Here is a 17,144-nt window from a genome sequence, read left to right on the forward strand (position 1 = left end):
TTTGGTACTGGCACAAGAACAGACCCATATATCAATGGAACAGAATAGACAACCCAAATATAAACCCACACATATATGGCCAATTAATATATGGTAAAAGAGCCATGGACATACAATGGGGAAATGACAGACACTTCAACAACTGGTGTTGGCAAAAATGGACAGCTATATGTAAGAGAATGAATCTGAATTATTGTCTAATCCCATATACAAAAGTAAACTCAAAATGGATCAAAGATCTGAATGTAAGTCATGAAACCATAAAACTCTTAGAAGAAAACATAGGCAAAACTCTCTTGAATATAAACATGAAAAACTTTTTCTTCAACACCTCTCCTCAGGCAAGGGAAACAAAAGCAAAAATGAATAAATGGGACTATATCAAACTAAAAAGCTTCTGTATAGCAAAGGACATTATCAGTAGAACATAAAGTCACCCTCTAGTCTGGGAAAATATATTTGTAAATGACATATCTGATAAGGGGTTAACATCCAAAATATATAAAAAACTCACACGCCTTAACACCCAAAAAGCAAATAACCCATGGCCAACAGGCACATGAAAAGATGCTCCACATCACTAATCATCAGGGAAATGAAAAATAAAAGCATAATGGGATATCACCTCTCACCAGTTAAGATGGCCAATATCCAAAAGACAAGGAGGTAGTGTGGATGAGGAGAAAGAGAAACCCTCCTACACTAATGGTGGGAATGTAAATTAGTTCAGCCATTGGGGAAAGCAATATGGAGGTTCCTCAAAAAACTAAAAATAGAAATACTATTTGATTCATTCCACTCCTAGGAATTTACCCAAAGAAAACAAGATTCCAGTTTCAAAAAGACATATACACCCCTATGTTTATCTCAGCACTATTTATAATAGCCAAGATATGGAAGCAACCTAAGTGTCCATCAATAGATGAATGGAAAAAGGAGAGGTGGTACATATACACAATGGAATATTATTCAGCCATAAGAAGAAAACAAATCCTACCATTTGCAACAACATGGATGGAGCTAGAGGGTTTTGTTCTCAGTGACATAAGCCAGGCGGAGAAAGACAAGTACCAATGATTTCACTAATTTGTGGAGTAGAAGCTCTTAAAATCTCTTAAACAAGAGTTGACTCAGTTCCAGATTGGTAAATACCTAAGAGGGTGGCGCACCCCAGTTCCTGGGGAACAGAAGCTCCTGCATGCAGGATTCTCCAGACCTGGCCCTTTGTACCTCTTCATCTGGGTTTTCACATGTATCTTTTATCACATACTTCAGTAAACTGGCAAACATAAGGAAATGTTTCTGTGAGTTCTGTGAGCCACTCTAACAGATTAATTGACCAGAATGAGGGGGTAATGGGAAGCTCCAATTTATAGCCAGTTTGTTAGGAGCACAGGTAACAACTGTTGTCTAAAGTTGGGGCAATCTTCTCAGACTAAGCTTCTAACCTCTGAGATGTGATGATATCTCCAGGTATATAATGTCAGAATTGAGTTAAATTTGTAGGACTTTTTCAGTGTCCAGTGAGAATCAGAGAATCACATGGCAGTATAGGAAAACACACATTAGTACTATATTGTACTTAGTATTGCAGTTAGCTCATACTGCACACACATATTATATATATACACAGATGCACACACAATTGCATATTCTTATGTATACTGAGCAACTCCAGAAAGTAGTGATGGAGAGTTTTATATGTGTTACTGTATTTTTGTTGCTCAGGGTAACAAATTCTCATCAGATGCAGAGTACACACATATGTGGAAGAGAAATAGCTTGGATTTTTTATTACTATTACTCAATTTTGTTTTTGTAAGTGGCATTTCTTATAAATAGAGTAAATGTTTACTTATTGAAATAGTTCAATTGTCCATAAGAAAACCCCCTAATATTTGAGTAAACAAATGAATGTGTTGGTGTGAGTGCATGCCACTTTAACAAGGACCATATGTATTCCACAACAGAGAGTGATGAAAGCTGGGAATATAAATATAAAGCTAAAAATATTTCAAGAGCAGGTAAGTCAGAAACTCTAAATCAATAATTCATCACATGAAAAAAATAATTCCTCTCAGAACTAAGCATAAAAATTTGTTCTGTCAAAATCAGTTCTTGTATTCAAAGTATAGCAACAGTTGTTCTAAGTGGTGTCAAATATACTGTGCTTCTTTTATTTCCTTTACGATGTTATTTCTCAAGATTTGGAAAGATCGCTTTGCTAGATGAGCAGAGAGACAAACAGACATTCACACCTAGTAAGAAAGCTAATTAGGTCCCTTTCTCTGTTGTGGTCTTAGTCATAGAAGGCAGTTTAAATTCTTTTGTTTGGTACAGATGGATAGCAGTGAAGTCATCAGCAGTAGAGTAGCACTAAAAGGACCCAAATAAAAAAAGACAGACAATAGAAAATATTGGTGAGAATGGGGAACAAACAAACGGAACACCAAATAGCCGGGAGGAGTATAAGTTGGGACAATCTATTAAAGCTGAACACACGTTTTTAAAGTACACTTAGAAACAAATCCTTCAAGGTATATATTCAACATAAATGCATGTATGTACACCCATATACACAACAATAATGTTTTTAAGAACATTAATAATTATAGTCTCAAACTGGAAACAATCCAAATGTCTATTATCAAGTGAATGGGTGAGATAATATGTCAGGTTCATAAAATGGAACAATGCACTGGATGGAAGTAAATCACCCATAGCTTGACAAAAAAACACAGATGACTCACCAAGCAACACTAAGTGATAGAATAGAAAGCACGCAAAGGAAACACATAACATTTATTCCATTTATTATAAGTTCAAAGGAAAGCAAAACCATTCTAAGTTGTTAGCACTCACTCTAGCAGTTAACTCTGGGGAGGAGAGAGTAGGATTGGTGGCGGAACAAGCCAGTTCTTTTTCTTGATTTAGACATGAGTCAATCACTTTGTGATTCTTCATGTATCTGAGACTTAGGATGAGTGTACCTTATTATATGTGTCTTAAATAAATAGATTTTTTTTTAAGTCAGACTAGAGAAATCATTAGCATCATTTCCTGCTCATTGGCTTAATACCTTAACTCTCTACTCTTTTTCTCATATAGCTTAATTTATTTCACTGGATTTCCAGAAGTGTTCTTAATTGTTTCCTTAAAATCCTAGAAGGAAAAGATATGTAAGTATTAAGCAGCAGAATAATATATGGGATTGTTCTTAAAAATTATACAGGTAAGATTTAAATATTTTACAATTTAAAAATTGTGTTACCTTAAGTGGAGGTGATATTTTCATTAAAGTATTAATGTATTAATTCAGCCACTTCCATATGTGCAATTGCTTTAGACAAAAATAATATAAAGATGAAAAAAATCAGAGACCATCCCTTCAGGAAACTCATGAGACTCACAATTTGGAAGGGAAACTTAAAGGTATCATAATATAATGTGATAAAATAATGTGCAGGGTACTTGAAAGAACAGAATAAATTTTGTAGGATAATAAAGAAACTAGGAGTGTAATGCTGACAGAGAAGCACATTCTAGACCTAAAAGACACCAATGAAAGAAGCAACAACAGGGAACTCTGAGAAGTTCAGATTATTTAAGTAAAAAGAATGGATCCTGGCAAAACCAAAAGTTTCTGTGATATGACTGCCCTTGCACTGTTCATCACGTAAGAACTTATTCACTATATAAGAACTTGTTCACCATGTAAGAACTTGTTCGTTATGCTTCAGAAGATTGGAGACTCTTGAGAATTAGGCTTGGGGTTGATTAATGATTGTGCATTGAGTCCCCTATATGGAATTTTATTGTTGTTAACAACCATTTGATCAATAAATATGAGAGATGCCCTCTCAAAAAAAAAAAAAAAAAAAAAGAATGGATCCTGGAACAAATAAAGGAATGTTAAATGACGTGGGCAGGGTAGCAAATATATGCACATGCATCTTAGTCTGCTTTGGCTGCTGTAACAAAGTACCTTAGACTAGATGGCTTAAGTAACAGACATTTATTTCTCACAGTTCTGGAGTACAGCAAGTCCCAGATTAAGGATAAGGCAAGGTAGGTTTAGTTCTGAGGTTTCTTTTCTTGGTTGCAGCAAGCCACCTTCCCACTCTGTGTTCACATGATCTCTTTGTGCATGTGTAGAAAGAGAATATGAGTGAGACAAAGAGAGAGGGGAAGAGAGAGAAAGAGAAAGGGGCACAGCCCATCCCTTATGCCCTCATTTAAACTACCTACCTCCTTAAAGGCTCTGTCTCCAAGTACAGTTGCACTAGGCATTAGGACTTCAACATATAAATGGGGGGAGGCACAATTCAGTCCATAGTGTTTTAATTAGTTTATTTTAAATTAAATTTATGTAAAATGTACAAACTCCATAAATGAAGGTCATAAATATTTAATGATTTCTTTCTGTCTTCCTTTCTCTCATTTAACTCTCTAGTTACTAAGGAGAGGAAGATATTATGTATCTGATAGAAGCTTTAAACATGTCATTTCTTCCTAAATTGATCTATAAATTATAGGTATTTTCAGTAAAAAGTTCTAAAAGCAAACTTTAAGATAGTACATTTAGAAAGCCTTTAATGGTAGACAATAAAATTTTGAAGCAGGTGGGTAATGAAAGAGCTTATTTTTCCATACATCAAAAGTTCGATGAATTATAATAATGAAAGCTGAGATTGTCATGAAGAGATAAGTGAAACAAAATGAGACAATAGAAATAGAACCATGTATGTGAAATGTTGTTAGATCCCAATCTCACAACATATAGAAATAAATTTCAAATGAATTAAACAACCAGAAGTGTATGTGTATGTATCTTTTATTTCACACACATATGCACAATTAGGGATACATGTGTATGCATGCATGCTTGTATGCACATCTAACTTAAAACTATCTTCAAGTGAAGAACACTTTCCGAGACAAAAATTTTAAAAAGTGATAATACAAGAGACTTTTAGTTTAAAATCATGACAATACAAATAGAATGGGAATAGAAACAACTTCTCTAAGCCAAGCAAATAAAAGGAAAATCAAAAACCTTGTTTTATAAAAAGTAACAAGATAAAGAATACAATAGGATAAAAGTCTTGCAATACGTATATACAGAAAATATTCAAATATTTATAAGCAATTATAGAAATTGATAAGTGATAAACCACAAAATTGGTCAGTTTATTAAAAACTGAACATGTAAAAACATTTAAATTATATTTTAATCAGGAAAATACAACTTAGTGCACTAAAACATCATCTTAGGTTGCAGTGTACAATGTGCATTGTAGATACACGTTTTCATCCTGTGTTGATGAGAGTATAAAGTGGTGAATTCTTTAGAAGAGTGATTTGGTATCATTTAACAGAAACTAAATTGTGCAATATTTTAAACCTTCCACCTAAGACTAATCTACAGATATTTTAACACAAATACATGGAGGTGATGTACGAAGATATTAAAGTAAACTCTGTATAAAGCCAAAAGATTTGCATGTTACCTCTAAGTCTCAAAACAAGAAGTTTGATGATACATTAATGGAGTTGTAAACCTTTATTAAAAAGAAGGTACACAAATACATGCCACATAAGTGATATTACTGAATATGTAAAGGGAAATTACATCCAGGTAGAATAAATATGAACTAAAAAATTAAGGAAGGGATAGAAATGAGGAGACAGATTTGAGAGAATCTGGAGAATTAAACATAGCAGAATGTGGTGATTGCATATAAGAGCATGAGGAAGAGGGCTGTGCCAAGGATACTTTTTAGATTTGCAGTTTGAAAAACTGGTTGTATAATATAAATAGAGAATACAGTGGGGAGGTAGTCGATAACTAACAGCTGACATTTATTTTGTTCCTACCGTGTACCAGTCACTTCTGTATAGTTGACCTTGGAACAATGCAGGGGTTATAGACACTGACCACCATGCAGCCAAAGATCCGTGTTTAACTTTTGTTCACCCCAAAACTTAATTACTAATAGCTTACTGTTGACTGAAACCCTTATGATAACATAAGAGGTTGATTAGCACATATTTTATATGTTCTATATATTATGTACTGTACTCTTATAATAAAACTAGAGAAAATATGTTATTATGAAAATCACAAGGAAAATACATTTATAATACTGTCCTGTTTATCAATACCATAAGTTTACATCATCTGTTTATAAAATGAATCATCTGTCAGTTCCTACATCAATAGTCTTATATTATACAAAATGCTGTAGATAGTATACATATTCTAACATTAAATATCAAAAATGAAAAGATAATGTGAAGAAGAAATTCCTATTTATAGGTATAACAATTCATGCACTGGTAACAAGGAAGCAGCAATATAATTGCTTTATGGTAGCCTACTGTAATCAATATGGCTATTTATTAGAGTATAGTAGCCTAGCCTATACACTAATGAATGAATCATTACAAATTTTTATGGTATATAGCATTACAATCATATTCAGAATACAGTATTGGAAACACTGTTCCATTAAAAAAAAACACTCTATGATAGGCTGATATGCAGTTTCTCCAATTCCTAGACAGAGGAATACTGTACAGTATGTAATTATTTGAAAGCAAAGTTGTAAAACAGTAAGTAAACTAACACATTATTAATTTTATATGAAATATCACTCACCTTACGCCAGTACAGGGGTAGGCTGTTCACTTCCACACAAGGCTGGCACAAGATGTTCTACATGATGAATATTTAGGTGATGATAATGACACAAATATGTCCCATATAATATTTACAGTACAGTTTTTAGATTTCCACATCAACACCCACGCACACCTCCCAGATAAGTTTATTTACTATATGGCATGATAAGATTTACTATTCATTAAAGGGAAGTGGTTCATCACAATGGTCTGCATCTGCTTCATCTTCGCATTGAGCAGGCTGAGGAGCAGCGGGGAGAGATGGGGATGGTCTCGCATCTCAGGGATGGTGGAGGAGGAAGCAGTGGAGGAGGTGGAAGGGGAGGCAGGATGGGCAGGTCGGGCAGGCACACTTGGTGTGTTATCTTCCAGAAAGACATTGTCATTTTGTCTGCCTTTGTTTTTCTTTTCTCTGAAAGTGTTTTCATAGGTTACCAATCCTTCCTCCACCGTTTGCTTTAGCTTCAGTGCCTGTATCATAGAAAGGTCTACAGAAGGCTGTAAAAGAAGTCTAAGCTAGTCTTGAATAAATAATCAGAGCCCTCCTGCTAGATTGTATATCAATTGGTTTTCTGTCACTGCTTCTTTTATGTATTCTTCCTTATCATGAGGCACTGATTTAGAAATACTCATCTCCACCAAGTCATCTTCAGTTAATTCCTCTGGTGTGGTGTCTATTAGCTCCTGAATTTTTCCAAGATCCATACCTTGGAAACTGTCTCTTCAGGTCCCTCCCCCATTTTTTTTTTTTTGACATATCCAGAGTCTCTTTCATGATTTCCTTGATTGGCTCTCTCATAAATCCTGTGAAGTTATGCATAGCATCTGGACATAATTTTCTCCAGCAGGAATTTATTGTTTTGGGCTTGACGCCTCATGACATTTTCTATAACAATGATGGCATCTTCAATGGTGTGGTTCCAGACTTTCAGAATGCTCTAATGGTGTTCTCTTCCATAGCTTTGACAATCTTCCCCATATTATGTGACAACTTAAAGCATCTTGTGTAATGAGCCTTAAAGGTGTTTATGATTCCCTGATTTTGAGATGGAATTAAAAATATTGTGTTTGGAGGTAAGTAGACCTTCATCAGAAGACTCTGATGCCTTCACTGTTGTACTCATTGAGTTCTGGATGGCCGTGGGAATTGTCCAATATCAAAATAACTTCAAAAAGGAGTTCCTCATTTGTCAAGGAACTTCCAGACTTCAGGGATAAAGCTTTGATGGAACCAGACCTGAAAAAGGGTTCTCCCTGTCTGGCCTTCTTGTGCAACCAAAAGACTAGAAGTTGGTGTTTATCTTTTCACTTTAAGGCTCAGGGGTTAGCAGCTTTATAGATAAGGGCATTTCTGATACATACCTGACTGCATTGGCACAAAACATAGAGTTAGCCTATCCCATCCTGGTGCTTGCTTGTCTTCCTTACTAATAAATGTTCTTTGTGTTACCTTTTTCCAGAGTAGGGCACTTTTGTTTTCATTGAAAACCTGTTCAGGCAGATATCCTTTCTCCTCAGTAATTTCTCAGTGGCATTTAGGTACTCATCTACCGCCTCCTGTTCAGCAGATGCTGCTTTTCCTCTTAGCTTGATACCTGTAAGTCAGTCCTCTTTCTAAAATTATCAAACCATCCTTTGCTGGCACTAAATGCTCCAGCTTTAGATCCTTCCCCTTCTTTTGCTTTAAGTTGTCACATAAAAACTTCGGTTTTTCTCAAGTCGTATTAACATTTATAGATACGCCTTTCTCATAGCAATTCTGCAGCCACACAAAAACTACATTTTCAATATGAGATAAAAAGGTATTTCACAAAAAGTGCAATATTTTCATGCCTGCTGGCACAGCTGCAGCAAGAACTTCATAAATTTCCTTTTCTTTTTTTCACAATGGCCCTTATGCTGGATTCATTTATCTTGAAATGGAGGGCAACTGCAGCTGCAGGTCACAATCTACAGGGCATATCAAGCCATTCAACTTTTTCCTTATATCATGACTTTTCTCTGCTTCTTGGAAGCACTTCCAGCATGACTAGTAGCACTTTATGTGGGTCCCATGATGTTATTCAAAGTTTATGGTATTGCACTAAACAAGATGAAAAATATGCAAAAACCATGAGAGATCACTTTTTACTGCAATAAGCAATTTAGTGGAAAGACAACCTGCTCACGCAGAGATGATTAGTGTCACACAGCATTTTAAATGGATGTTCACAACACTTGAGCTCCCTGCAACATCAACAGGAGGTGGCTATGAAATTATTACACAGAGTGCATGTCTCCTACAGTTAAATTAATGCAGTTATGATTTAATACTGCATCTTTACATGTGTTTACATTTATCTCAACTGTGAATGACACCATGTACAATCTGTGTGTGTATAAGTTCTGATAAATTTTAATTTTTTTATATGTTTATATATTTTAAATTATAACATAGGCTAATATGTACATGTATTTTATGTATTCATGACATACCTTTTTTCTTATTTCTTTGATATTTCTAGACTATACAGTTCATATATAAGTTTCTTCAAATTTTCCATACAAATCTCCAAAAATTTTCCTAATATAATAATGGAACAAAATTTTTGTGTCAGTGGACCCCTGCAGTTCAAACCAGCATTGTCCAAGTATCAGAAGTACTATCTCATTTCAACCTCACACAAACCATCTGAAATCCTGCAAGAATCTCTCTTTTAGAGCCATGAGAGGGAGGCACAGAATGAATGAAAAACACCAAATCCACATAATTAAGCTGTCGCACAAGTACAGCCAGTGCACAGCCTAGGGAATCTACCTCCAGAACCTGTTCTTCTGATAGCTAACTGAAGACAGATTCACATTTGTTCATGATGAGTTGAAGTTGCCTGGGTGATAAAAAGGTGGAGTGAGGAAGTCAGAAGGGAAAGAGACTTATGAATTTGCGACTTTAAGGTGAGCTTGGGATTTTTCTAAAATAGTCATGTTGGGGAGTGGATCATAGGCAAAGTACTAAATTAAGTTAAAAAGACATGTAATTTATTGGACAGTGTGACTGTAATAGATCCCTAGAAAAAAGAATACAGCCGGTGTCAGAACTGGACATTTTGAATATTATTTTGTCTTTGGGGCAACAGAACAATGACCCTTTTCTTCACTTCTTTACTTGAATACTTTTATTTTTATCTTTGTGTGTCATGTTTTTCTCACCATTTATATGGGGAGAAGTGGTTATACTTGGGTTAAATGCATCACTCCCTTTTGTAAATAAATAAATAAATGGAATGGGCTGGGAAGACAGTTTCAAATCTTTCTTCTATGTTCCACTATTTGTCTAGAAAATATATTCTCCCATGACTATTTAAGTTGGCCTCCACCTAACATGATTCCGCAGTTACAATGCCCACTACAAATGTCCTCATTCTATCCACAGTGGAAGATGCCACACCACATACTGCATCCCATTTGCAAAGTAATATTACCTCTAGCTGCTGTTTTTTCTCCTTTGGTCCTCAAGGCAGACAAGGTGCTGCTTCTGATTAACCTGCAAGCTTTGAGCTAAATGAGAAAAATAATCATTGCAACAGATACGCAATTTTGGACAAAGAAACACAAGATAATAGTATGTTTATGAAAAGTCAAGGAAAGAATTTCTGGAATCAGATTGCCTGCTTTTAATTTTCAGTCTTACTATTTACTAGTGGTATAATTGCACGCATGCTATGTCTCACCTCCTTGCTTTGTTTCCTCACTTGTGAGAGTCCAGAAGGGCTAACGTTTTCTCTGTGTATTTTCAGCATAGCCAGGACTCTTCAAAGTGTGTATGGAATCTTTCCAACTACTTCATGCAAGAGATATTATTTGTATCCTTAATTTAAAACTGAGGAATATGAATCACAGAGCAACAAGGTGACTTTCTCAAAGTCAAAGAACTAAAGATTAGTGGGGCCAGGAAGACATCTCTGGGCAGCAACTTGCCTGAATATCAGAACAGAGAACGATCTGCATCCTGCAAGAGAGAATGTCCTTGTTTAGCAAATCTGATGGCTTCATGGGTTGTTTATAAGGATGGCTCACCTGGTATCTGATGCTTCAGAACTCTGAGGGGAATGCTGGAGAGGGACCATGCAGTTAGGAATAACCACTGAAATAGAATTGTTAGGTTTTGGTTACCTACCGTTCTAGGAAACCAAGATGGAAAGCTGCATTGCTTACAACCATGTGGGCCTCCCCATGCCTATTTGAGCCTGAGGGCACTGGTGGTGTACAGTGTTCCTTGGGAATGGGGCTGCAGGGACCTTTCCTTCCATAATCTGCTTTAGCTTATCTCCCATGTCCCCATCACATAGCAACACTAATTAGGCTTTACAATGGGATTTATCTACAGGAAGCTTCCACACAGGACACACCTTAGAAAAATCCAGGTAGTTGCGTTTCTGCAGTTCCCCTATGTTCCTTTCATATGTCCATATTTAATTTGCCAGGATGATCCTACTTGCCAATCAGTAGACCTTATAAATACAGGTTAGGGAATAAGACATCCATAGTTTAAAATGGGGAATGATTGATTTCTGGCAGAGCATCACTCCAAGCCATGTCTGTTTTTCAGGAGGATATGAAGTCTACATTTCCAATTCTCTTTTAAGTTTGGCAACTTGAAATTAAATTTTTGCTCTTTCATTATGGATTAAGCTATGACTGTATTTGCTTCCCCTAAAGCATCTATGGTATGTGACACAAATTCTAGGCTCCTAAAAATCTCAGGGGACAAGTTAATTAGTTGATTAATACTTTATTATTTGATAGGTTTATGTCCCAAGACTGGGGAAATTCTCACTCTGCTTTATGTAGTCTCACTTCCAAGTATTTGATGCTTGCAACTAAATTCTTTCTCTTAAAGTGATTGTTAACTCTAAAACCAGCTGAAACATGCAGGGGACTTCACAGGTTTATCTCTCAGCAGCTAAGGAATATATATACCACCTGGCTTTATTAAATGACTTGGTCTGGTAATTCAGGAATTGAGTTTCTCTCTGTGTTTGTGATGCAAGATGGACCCATGGCTCTCTCTCTCACACTCTTAATGTCTGAATAATCTATGTCATAGAAACAAATTCTTGGAAGATAACTCATGGGCAAGGACTAGATCAGGTCTTCATCCCTTGTCAAATCATCTGCGGCTGAAAGGCAGAGTCAGTTGTACTTAGATGGAGGTCATGTCCATCCCTTTAGCAGAGATCTCAGGAGGTACAGAGTTCCCAGTGAAAGTAGCAGGAGCTGGAAAGGTGTCCTCGAATTTCAGCAGGTGACAAGAATGTGGGGAAAGAATTATTATTGTAATAAAACTGAGGATCCACCAAGTTTAAATTCACAAGGGACACGAGCCCAATCAGAGACAAGTGGAGGAGTGGTCTGTGGGTCAACATAACCCAGTAGTTAGGGATAAACATGGAATGGTTGGGATCAGACAGTAGATTTGGTTTGGAATCTCAATTCCTCTGATCACCAGCTGTTTGGGCAAATTATTATTTCTTCCTGCCTCAGTTTCCTTGTTTACAGAACATAGACACAATTTTCAGAATAAAAATAAATTTCCTTAATACAATTTTGTTAGATTAAATTACAACAATGCATATAGATTTATCAGCATGTCCAGCCCATAATAGGTGGTCAGAGAACATTAGCTAAATAAATTTTTTAAATAGTTATATAGGATGACTTATAAAATAAACGTAGTGGAGGTAAAAAGGACTCAAGAACAGTAGAGATGTTGAAGACAGAGTGAAAAAGTACCATTTGTACTTGGCGATTAGAACTCTGGCTATCAGAAAGGTTATTGATTACAGTGGTTGTTGAATGAGTGAATAGAAAGGGAGGATGCAAATGGAGAACATTACAGTCATATTGGGCCCAATTGCTTATGATTAGGGAGACAGTAGGATACAAAAAGGAGAAGTCAGCATACGTAGACAGTACATCACTTCTACCTATGGGATTAAGGAAGGGACAAGGATTGTATTTAACCTAAAAATGAAATTCAATAAACAGTATTTTTCAACTCTTCTCCCAGCTTTTCAGATAGAAATTTTGAGGCATAGAAAGGTATAACCAGAGACTCCTGAATAATAAGAATCCTGACAACAGCCTGCCAAGTACTGAGGGCAAGATCTGTATATCCTTGCTGCTAGCATAGTGCCTGATAAATGATTCATGCTTAAAAAGGAAAGAATTCCTTCACTTTTCTTCTTTGTATTTATTCCACAAACATTCATTTGTCATTTCCTGAGTGTCTGGAGATATGTTAGGTGAAAGATATGACAAAATAAGTAGGATGCAGATTTCCTCTTACATAACATCATTCTAGTGGCTGATGAATGTTTTGAAATACTATTAGCTGTTGCTCACATGTATTAAGAGAATTATTAATTTTGTGTAGAACAATTGAAAAATACTTTCTGGGGGAAGTGACATATAAAATGTGTTTTAGAAGTTTATTGGAAACTCATGAAAGAGAAAGACAAAGAAGATTATTCCAGTAAGAGGGAGGAGTAAAAACAAATTTAAAGATGAAAAAGCAGTTTCTTATTCATTTGAACTATGCTCTCATGTGATTATTCACAAACCATAAGATACTTTTAGATTTATTTGGATATTGGGAATGTGTTGACATTTTGGTTACATTTTACATTTATATATTTCAATAGAGATGGAACGTTGAGTCAATGTGCTGTAAACATACCATGCACTACCTAATTGCATCAACTATATGGTTATAAGACAATAAAAAATTAGGCTTTCAAGAAAAATAAGATGTATTTGGTGGCCTAACACCCTATATGTATTAAACTACTCATCTGTAATGTGGAATAGGAATTTTAAGACAAATCACTAACGGTATTCAAAAGAGTATTAATTTCAACAGATTCATTCTGCTTGTATCTTTATCCCTGTAATCACACACACACACACACACACACACACACACACCATAAACTCCAAGGACATATATGTCTATACACATATAAACAGCATAAACACCATGGGTTGGATCAGCCAATGGCCATTGATTTAAACAATCATGACTATGCAATGAAGCCCTCACAAAACCCATGAGAAGAGCATTTCTCTCTCTCTCTTTTGCATTTTGCTCCTTTGCTGGAGAGAGCTTCCACTCTTAGAATTTGGGTTCATTATTTTCTGATCTTATTACAGTGTCTGGCCCTAATAATAACATGGAGATTATCACTTGCTCGTGATTTGTAAGTGGAAACAAAGTTATCACTAAAGATTTACAGAAGATTACTAAATACTAATCATCTTGTGTAACAAAAACAAAATTGGAATATAAGTGAGTAGTCACGGGTTTCACCAGGTTCCAAACTTTATCCCCACCTTATAAACCTCAGTTGCTTTATTTGTAAATAGAGAGGACACTAAAAACATTTTTGGGGGTCAGAGACCTCATCTGAGAATCTAATGAAAGCTAAAGATACGGCTACTTCCCCTTGCCCATTAACCTGGGGAATTTGTTGCTATCTCCAGGCAGAGAGCTTCAGAATTGAGTTGAGTTCTTGGATACCCTGCTGGTGTTCAAGAATTGCTTGGTATCATGCATGGGAAGAACCCCTGAGACACACACACACACACACACACACACACACTCATTGGAATTGGGTTCAGGAACTTGAAAGAAGTTGTGAAATTTAGCAGGCTTTGTTAAGATCAGGATGTTGAGTATTTCAGAATGGTTCCTTTCCTCTCCTCGCCACCAGAAACACACAAGGGAATTTTACTTAGATTTTTACTGTGGAAACCTGGTTGAGCTGCTGGAGGTTAATCTCATCATATTGTGAGAACCCCATGGAGTTTTTCACTCACATAGGGTGGTGACTCCCAAGTTCTTTTCATGTGGAACTGGAAACTGGAAGTCCACTTATCAACTTTTGTGCACCAGATTTCTCCATGTTTTAGGGATGAAATGGTGAATGAATGCAACTAAGTTAAGATCTTGTGAGACAAAAAGGAAAAGATGAGGATTGGTGTAGCCACAGGTACATCTGTGGGTATAGTAGATATAGCTTCTCTCCCTATCTGCTACAAAAAAATTCTAGTTATTTTGGAAATATCTCAAAATGCTTGGATTTACTGATGTACAGAAAACTATTCTAGAGATGAGCTAAGATCAGTGTTCTTGTGCAAATGTTAGTCTTTACTGAATATGTGACTTTGGGTAGAACTCAGCCTCTCTGATCCTCACTTTGTTTCTAGGGAAAATAAATTGGGATCTCTTTCCTCATGGCTGTTTTTAGGATCAAATGAAATAACTTGAGTAAAAGCACTTTGGAATCTGTAAAATCTAAAAAAATGTAAGTTATGACTGTACTTTCTGGAAATTGTCTTGTAAATAACATTAACATTTTTAAATGATGATCTGATTAAACATAACCCTGCATTTAATCCTGTATACTTCAATATAATGTCCACCGACATGCTTTGCTTTACCCATTATATGCATGGCTTTGAGGTTGGTCAAATATATCCAATCACACCTCTAACAAGTGCAACGAAGGGCCGAGACTTTTAGGTTAACAAGTTTATCTAAAGACAGATCATTAAAAAGACCTCTATCCTGTGATTGTTGACCAGAGATGTTCTCAAAATCTCCAGCCAAGTCCTGGTCTGAAATCATTTTTATGTTGTGCCACTTTGTTTTCTTGATCTCTTCTGCAAAAATCCCTCTTGACAGTCCAACAACAAAGGAAACAATGCTGTTTCCTTAAGCAAAAAGGACAGAGCTGTGTGGATCGCTAGCCTTTACTAGTGCCAACAGCATTTCTTTCTGAAGCACCTGCTGTTACACATCAGCCTCAGTTGGCAAAGGACACAGACAATGACAGCATTTTTTTTCTTTTATTATTCCTTTCCAGTGTGTGAAGGCAGGGTAATGAATTTTATACAGACAGTATTAATTTATGGCACAAAGACACGCGCTTACTTCCTCAGCCTCCAGACTCATGAATCGTAAATATTATTGTGGAAGGTAAGAGAACAAGTAGCTGCTATAGGAAGTAATTGACAGGCAAAACCAAAGAAAGGACTCGGGTTGGAAGGTATTCACTATCATAGGGCACTGGATGTGAAGCAGAAAATGAGATGTGCACATGAAAAAAGAAAACTAGTTATGACAGACTTGCTCATTTTTTAAATCAGATCCCTCCCTCTGTTTTTTTTTTTTTGCCATTTCTCTAATCTCTTGATTTATGAGAATAAAATACGATTTTGAAAAATTCCACACTTGTTTATGTAGGCAAACGTAGGTTCACTATGAAGATTTCACCCCCTTGCCCCTTGATAAAATGTAGGCAATTAAATATTCCCTTTAGTTCTTGTTTTGAGATTCTGGTGATCACCTGTAAAGTTCTTACAGTGTTATCTCTGTAACATTCACCTTTTCACTATCAGTCTTAGTCATGGGCCATGTCTTCTTCTACACAGAATGCATTATGCAGATAATATTGCACTTACCTCACATATTTCCTGAGTTAAAATTGGACCCCAAATCATAGTGCTTTCCATCCCCAGGTCTGAAATCTTTAATTGATCTGCTTCTGTTTTTATCACCGCTCTCTTGGAGGGACCTCAGCCTCCTGCTCACAGACAGAATTAGATTTCTCTTCATCAGAGCTCTGCTTACTTCCTTAGTTCTTTTTACTGTGTTCTAATTCTTCTGTCAGTGTTCATTCCAAAATAACCTTGTGCTTTGTGAGTTGCCCTCTATATATTGTCTTCCTTATTCCAAGACCTTCTCTTTAAATTCCTTTACAGTCCCTTTAAGCAACTGAATATTAGGAAAGTTAATTCCTTCATTTCCAGTGAAAGAAACAAGAATTAATTTGTCCTCTTCTGGAAACAAAGAATGTGATATTTATTTCTCTCATTTTTTTTTGAAAGTTGGAGCAGTAAAAAGTTCCCTACTGTCAAAAGTTCAGCATTGTTAGTATGGTTCTTATAGCCATTATTGATAAGTCAGGATTTGTCAGACTCTATAAAAATAGATTCTTTTTCCTTGATGGTGGCACAAGAGAAATGAGGAAATGCCCCTGTGCCTCTTCTTGTAAGCAACGTTAGAGTCTGGGAAAGTCTGGTTATATATTAAAGTCTAAGCTCACAGAATTTCTGTTGCTCAAAATGTCTTCTGGGCTGTTTTTCTTGTTGCTCTGAGTTCTTGAAATGACATAGTTACTTCATTGTTACTCTGTTGTAGCTCTGTAATCCTATCTTCCTTTTAACTTTTCTGTGAAATAAAAATTATATACATCACTTTAAATATGTCTGTCTGCTTAAGAAGGGATTAAAACTTTCTTGTTATGGGATAAACTGCCCATTTCATCACTAAAATTGGCAGAATATTCACTCCTGATTCTTATAGCTGTCCCATCTCCTTTCCTCAGACTTATTTACAGAAAACTTAAGGATTAATC

The sequence above is a fragment of the Manis pentadactyla genome, chromosome 2 (genome assembly GCF_030020395.1).
Source record: "Manis pentadactyla isolate mManPen7 chromosome 2, mManPen7.hap1, whole genome shotgun sequence".
Classification (NCBI taxonomy): Eukaryota; Metazoa; Chordata; class Mammalia; order Pholidota; family Manidae; genus Manis; species Manis pentadactyla.